Genomic DNA, 7,450 nt, shown 5'->3' with positions numbered 1-7,450 from the left:
ACAAAACACCTTCTCTAGCCTCACATAAGACCTTGTACCAGGTGCCATTTCCGATGTAGAAGTAAATATAAGAAATGTAGCAGGGAACTAGGGAAATGCATAAATAATCCCATAAAGCAACCCAAATCTAAATGTCAATTTGGTTTTTACATGGCCCTAAAGGAGCATTTAGTTTTTCACCTTCTGGGTTTTTCTGATGAAAAAGAAATATGCCAGAAATGTGGATGGCGATGTTGCTATATGCAAACTTCCTGTTCTTTTCTCAGTAAGTTATGCCAAATTATGTTTCCATGCTTTACAACTCAGTACTCCATACCACTGTGTGTGTGTTTGTATGTGTGTTTGTGTGTGTGTGTGTGTGTGTGTGTGTGTGTGTGTGTGCATTATTGGTGTTCTGCTGCTGCTGTTGTTTTTGCTTTTTTAAGAGGAAAGAGTTTCTATAAGACTATTGTAATGTAGCAATTTCCTCCCAGTTGAAAAATTCCATCCTGGATGAAAGCTTCTTAAGGAAAAAACAAAACAAAACAAAAAAACCACTTACAATACAAGGTCAAGACATAAACAACTCACAAGTCTCACACTCTTGAAACTTACAAGATTCACTAAACATTTCACCAAGGTTGTACTGGTTTTTTTTTTTTTGTTTTTTGTTTTCTTGTTTCCCCGACTTTATTCAGTGGCATGTTCACAGTAGGGATGTGGTGGATACCAGGTGGGGCCTGATATCTCCTGGAACCCTGAAAGCACCACACACCATGCACTATGGATGGAAGGGACACATAAGGGGGCTTGGTGGTCCCAGCAGAAGCCTGTATACCAGGGAGAAGGCAGTGAGTACCTGGCTTCCCCTAGCCCAACCACAAAATGGCAGGAGCTAATACTGGGCTGAGACTAAGTAGTGGGAGTAGGGTGGGGTGGGGTACAAAGCATCTTCTCCAGAGGAGCCAAGTGGCCAAACCCTCATGCAGGGCACAAGCCCAGATGGCAGCTGAGGTCACCCTGGGAGCAGAGTTGGGCCATTCTCCCTTTTCCCTCTAGTGAAGAAGAGGAGGATTCTGGTTTGAGCCAAGAAACTACCCTGTCTGGCCTCATCCTTCTCCTCTGCCAATCAGAAGGACTGCTTGAAGATGAAGCCTTGGGATGCCAGTGTCTTCGTGATGTTGGCAATGTTTTGCAATCATGAATGCCGCTGTGGGGCCGGCCTTTGTGTTGCAGGTTGAGGCCCTTGTTCCTGTCTCTTAGGCCATTCTTGGGCCCGCAGCCCAGGGCGAAGCTGTAAGCCTTTTTCAGGTTAGTCCACTGAATGAAGTAGTCTGCCACTGTCAAGCCTATATAACTGCACTGGCTTGGGAACATGACTTTCAAGTCCCATTCCCCCCCAAGTAACAACAGTTGACTTGATGTTTGGATCTAAGGGGCCTTACATCGCCATCCACTCGTCGGCCATCTTCAGCACTTGCTGCAGGCTTGGCTGACTATCCCACCATGGCCTGAATTGTCCCAGTGAGCTCTGTCCAGAAGGAGATAAGCTGGGGTAGGCTACAGGCTGCACATACATGTGAAAAAGGTAGACTCGATCTCCGTTATGCTGCCATTAAACTTCAGGATGGGGAATTCAGTGATTTCCTCTGCTAACTCTGACCCACCCCCCCACCAAGGTTTTATAAACAGTAACACCGGGGGCAGGCAGGAGGACGATGACTCTTCGCTGCCTAATATGACCTATAAGCCATGCAGAAAGCTATAGGGATGTGGGTTTTATGATTCATCACATATAGTGGTGTGGGGCTTTTGGGTGGCACAGCTTCCTTTGACTCACTCACGCCCCATGAGGTACCTCTACGTACTCCTGTATATAAACCCAAGAAAGTCACTGGTTCCCTAAATTTAGCTTGGGAAGGACATTTCTTTCATCAGCCTTTGGTGCCCTATCAAGGTGACCAGATGTCTGTTCATGTCTCCTCAGGAAAAGTCATGCAACTGTCCTTGGTATTGTGTGTCTTAGAATATGAAAATAGATTAGAGTACTAATGCTTGGAAATGGTCTTATCATGTTATTTACGCATAGGTATCCAAGTAAGTATGGTATTGGTATCACGTTTTCTCCCGCAGACAACTACAAATCAAATCATTCCTGGCCCAATCAAGGGTACTGAAACTTCAGGCAGTTAAGGATCCCTTTCCATACTGATGAGAAAATAGCATGAAAGCTTAAACATGGGTATTTAAGAACCCAGTGTATGTGACCAAGGCCTCAACCTCACTCTGCTGCCTTCAGCACATCCACTAACTTTTAGTGTCAGGAAATCCTGTCCTTGAAACCCTAGTGATGTTTTACAAAGCACACAAGCACTGGAACATAAATAACATCACTGTAACTTCAACACATGACTTTTCATGATGATCCGCTGGCAACATTAAACAAGATAGGTCAGATCGTGAACTGTCTGAACAGGGCTCAAACAAGCTCAGTCGTAACTTCAAACATCTGTCTTCTTAAGTGTCTCTTCTGTACTTCATTCACACTTAGAGAGTGGCCCAGCTTTTCTCGAGACGGGTTCCCACGTCCCTTGAGGCTTTCTGAGCTGTAATCCTAAAAGGACAGTGACATTGAAAGTTGCCTCTGAAGCTGTCCACACATGCCTGATGCTCATTTGTGCTTGGAGTGTTAGGCATCCCAGCATAAGGCAGTCAGAAGTCTTCTGATGAAGACCTGTTTGCAAATAATGAAAGAGACAAGGTAGTCTTGGTTGCTCTCTCTGAGGGAGAAAACAGACCATGCTGACCACTAGTCTGATGCTACAAAGAAGAACTTTATCAGGTAATCTCATGCTTGAAACACACAGATACGAGTTAAGAACTTTAAAACTTTCTCAGCACTCATTTCCACTGGCAAATAGCTGCATATTTTGTCTGCAGTGCCAGCCAAGACATTTCTTGGAATGGAATTCTACCGTGGAAAATGGGTACCAGACACAAGCTCATTGAATCTTTGTCCCATTACCTGGGGGTACTGGGAAACGCTTTCCAAGTCAGTTATCTTTGTCATGGGTGTTCAGTATTTTAAAAGGAGATCTCCAACATTAAATTTGTCTGGTTCTTTTTTTCAAAACAGGCATCTAGAAGCCTTTTGTGATGCCAGGCACATTGGCACACTCCTGCGATTCCATCAATTAGGATGTGAAGGGAGGAGGAGCAAGAGCCCAAGGTTAGACTTGGCTAGATAGCAGGGCTGAAGCCATCCTGGGGCACAAGAGACACTGTCGCAAACAAAAGTTAGAAAAGGAAAAGAAACATTTTTAAAATATATATATATATATATATATATATATATATATATATATATATATATATATATATATATATATATATATATTAAAACCCTATTCTAGCCAAGTCACTAATCCATGCCTATCCATTCACAGCTATTGGAAGTCAAGTATTTAATTTGAGAATGTCATTTGTTTTAGATGATCAAGAGCAAAGAGTAAGGTAGTCTGGGAAATGGCATGACAGGATGCTCCTTTGAGAGGGTAGGGAGGTCTTCCAAGATTGCTCCTTCCTCAGCATGTGGCCTCATCTATCACTTCCTGCTCAAGAGAGATGTGAATGAGTCCCCAGAGGAAACACTGGCGCAGGAGATCTGTAAACTGTCCCAGCCTGCGAGGTTCGACTAAAACTCGGGAGGAAGTTCACCTGTTGAAAATGCAAGACACAAAGAAGGAGAGCAAGTCTGATTGATCAAGCTCTCAAACTTTATTAGTCAGGCAGCAACTTTTATAAGTCAGAAGGCAGGGAAGCATATTGCTATAGCAACCCAGCTGCAGGCTTTTCTCAAAACACAGGAAATTTCAGGCAGGGTCATAATGTTCTGCCACACAGGGTATCTGGTTCCATCTTTGTCTAGTGTAACTGCTAAACCATAACTGGTTGCTCCATCTCTATCTGTCTTTAGTCTAACTGCTGACCCACAACAGGGTCAGCTAGTTTCTGGTGAAAGGCAAGCTCTGGGAAAAAAACAGAGACTTAAAGGTGCAGGCTCTGACAAGATGGTTGAACGTGGTCATGTGGCCTATTGTCCCCAACAATAAACAAAGTGTTTATGGGTGAATTAAATAGGACCCAAACACAACAGGACCCGAAGTTAGTCTATCATGGGAACTTCTGTCTGCTTAAGAGGATATAGCCATGTCCCTGGGTAGTGGATTTTAAGGCATCAAGTCTATTTCCAGCATTCAATTTTTTCTCAAAGTCACTCATTGTTTTTAACTGTCATTACAGGATGTGGTTTTACTATTTAACTATATCATTAGAGAATATGTTATTTTCTGTTCAGCTGACTTACTGCTATACCTTATCTCAACCTTTTGTCAAGTAATGTCTTACAGTACACTTGCACATCAAGAGACAGAGGAAATGCTATGGAGTTTCCAGTCTGGATACTTCCACTGGCAGTGCCACCTCCTGAATCAAATAGGTCAATAATTTCTATCTTCTCAGTTTTTTTTCTGAGAAGGAGAGACAGCGTAAGAGAATTTGACGGTATAATCTTTGGCCCGCCACAGACTCTTAAGGCATCCCTTGGTGTTCTGAAACAAAAAGGTGCTAAGATCAAAACAACTCCAACTGTCCATTCCTTGTAAAGAAACTGAATCTAATGGCATGATGTGTCTGGGTAGATCCTTCTTTCTCTGAAACTATTAGGTTCACAAATTCACAACCTCCACTCTCCATACCTTTTATTGCTCTATTTTGACTCATTATTCTTAATAAACAAAGTTTTTAGGAAGAGTTTGAGAGACAGGAACCTTTTTCATGTCTTCACTGTGACTTTTTGCTGCTAAAATATTAAAAGATTTAATTTTGGATGTTGTTCTTGGATTTTGCTCATATTATATTCTTGGTGATGATACAAACATTCTCTCATTTTTAAATTTTGGGTGCAAATATTCTTAAAGGTATATATTTATATACCTTTAATATAGTTTTTTATGAAATTCATAAGCTAGTGTAGGTTTTGAAAATGTAAAGCAGGCCCCCTCTATTCTAAGGGAAAACAATCTTATGTAATTAAAACTGGATATTATTAAGAAAAAACATCTTTATTTTACAACTATTGAGTTATATTCTCATTTACTTCATTATCATGCATGAACTTCTTCTCAATTTTGTTTTGGAGAAAAAAGTTACTTTTAGGATTCCTACTTTCTACACACTGGAGTAAGTTGTGTCTGGTGGAAAACAAACAGGACAATCTATGTGCTAGCTCTGACTCAGGCATGTGAATTTTAATCAGAAAATAGACTTCACTCTTTTGAAAAAGAGCATTGCTATTCCTTGCCTTGTGACCTGCAAGCTACAGACAAAAGCATCCTTGGTACTTTAGGCCCTAAGGCTAATTCCAAGTCGTGCATCCCACCTTCTCCCAGGAATGTTCTCTGTAGGTAAAAATAGGATGAATAAAATGAGCATTAAAGATTATCCTGCATGGAGAGTAGCCTGAGATGAAAGGTGGAAAGATGGAGTCTGGGAAGTGCACAGAGGTCGCGAAATAGCTGCATGGGGCCTCTCTGTCCATATCTTACTGTGGTAGAAACTTTCATATATGCTGAACCAAATCACCACATTACTTGAATGTTCCCTAAAACAGACAGTCCAGGCAAAACAACCCCTTCAACAATATACTGGAAAAGACTCCATTAATGTCTTCAAACTCTTGCTTTTAGGTAGAAACAACCAATTCAGTAACATTTAGACAGCACTCAGAAACTAGCATACAATGAGAGGGTGGATTTGTATATTTTTGCTTGATCTATGTAAAACATGCATTTTCGTGAGTCTTAAAGTGGCATCCATTATCAATACACAAAAGACCGTATTTGTTCAGCTATTCAACATTTTCTCTCCAATACCTTTATTTTATCTTTCCCTTTCTTTCTGCAAAATAGCACTGTAAAGCTCCCTATATCACTCATGCAAAAAATTCAGAGCCCAGTTTTGTTCTCGGTGACCCTTGAGTTATATCAGAAGATAGTCTAGCTGCATGAGGGCACTGTCTGTACAAGGCACCTTCACGTCTGGGGGTGCATATATGGTTTGTGGCTAATTGTTACATTTTTTTTACTTTAATTTTAATGCTGACCATGCAGTCAGCAAATTTCTCTTTAATTCTTAGATGAAGAGAAAGACAATAGTTGACAGTGATTTTTTTTCTTTGATTATATCTTTCTGTTCTTATGTCAAAGAAACCTTCAGATGCCAAAAACGAATGGATTATAATGGCAAAGAGTTTTATGGGAGGTAAAAAGAGGAAATAAGCATTTCATATATTGCTAGTAATAGTATAAAATAGGAAAAGAGGTTTGGGATACGTGGTCGAATCTTGCATAAATAAATGTCAAGCTGCTCATGAAATCTAAAGCAAACAACCAGGGGAACAGACAAAGATTTGAGTATAAAGACTGCTACTTATGACAAAACCAACTCTGCTTAACAAAAGAGTGTTATTTAATGTTTTCATTTTTACAATAGAATATAAACCAATGATTGAAATTCTATTGTGTAAAGCTCACCATACATTATAGGAATATTTTTAATGAAAAGTAGTTTTGTAAACTTTGCCATAATATCATAACATTCTGTAGACACACACAACAACATCTGTGATTCTTTTTTCCCCAAATCATGTTTCCTGAAGAGCAAGTGGTTAGCAAGCACTGTTTTCTCTCTTTTTATTCATCTGACATCTTGAGCTATACTAGAAGGCCTGATGCTGGGTAATATACAAAAAAAAAAAAAAAAGACAACAAAATAGCTGGAAGATATAAACAGTATGGCCCTGAGGTCTCAGTGAGGAGACCCCTGGCTCAGTCATGGCACAGAAGAGACATTACAAAGGAAACTGGTTGCAAGCAGAGAGGAGCCAAGCACATGTACTCACTTTAACAATCACTTGCTTGTGAGAGAACTAACTTCGTTCTCCAAGAGTGATATTAATCACTTATGTTGATTATGTCCCTAGGATTTAATCTTCTTTTTAAAACCACACTACCTGATTACTATTATGCTGGTGACATCATTTTTAACACATGAACCTTAGGAGTTAAACTGTATCTAAATCACAATATTTATACCTCTAAGTTTTCATAAACAGCTGTATATTTTTTATATATATATTTATGTATATAAACATTTATTTATATAGATAAAACATTTTAAATAACTGTACATATAACATGTATATATACATACATTTTAATATATTTATTATATATATGTATATATACAATTTTAAGGGTTCCTTCTAAAAGACTTTTAGTGTTATAGTTTGAGACCAAGTCATACCCTGTAAGGCTAGATAACCTAAAACCCTCTGCCCACACAAGCTTCAAGTTTGTGGCACTCTTCCTATCTTGATCTGTGGATACTTTTGTGAGACAATGTTTTGATA

At 39.6% G+C, this 7,450-nt stretch overlaps 1 pseudogene; it reads right to left on the bottom strand.

Annotated features, from left to right (window-relative positions):
* Positions 1-1,108: 1,108 nt before the first annotated feature.
* LOC127209850 (ERI1 exoribonuclease 3-like) overlaps positions 1,109-7,450 on the bottom strand; it is a 54,133-nt pseudogene continuing 47,791 nt past the window's right edge.

This window comes from Acomys russatus, chromosome 27, assembly GCF_903995435.1.
Source record: "Acomys russatus chromosome 27, mAcoRus1.1, whole genome shotgun sequence".
Taxonomy (NCBI): domain Eukaryota; kingdom Metazoa; phylum Chordata; class Mammalia; order Rodentia; family Muridae; genus Acomys; species Acomys russatus.
This window is presented reverse-complemented; position numbering and strand designations above follow the sequence as displayed.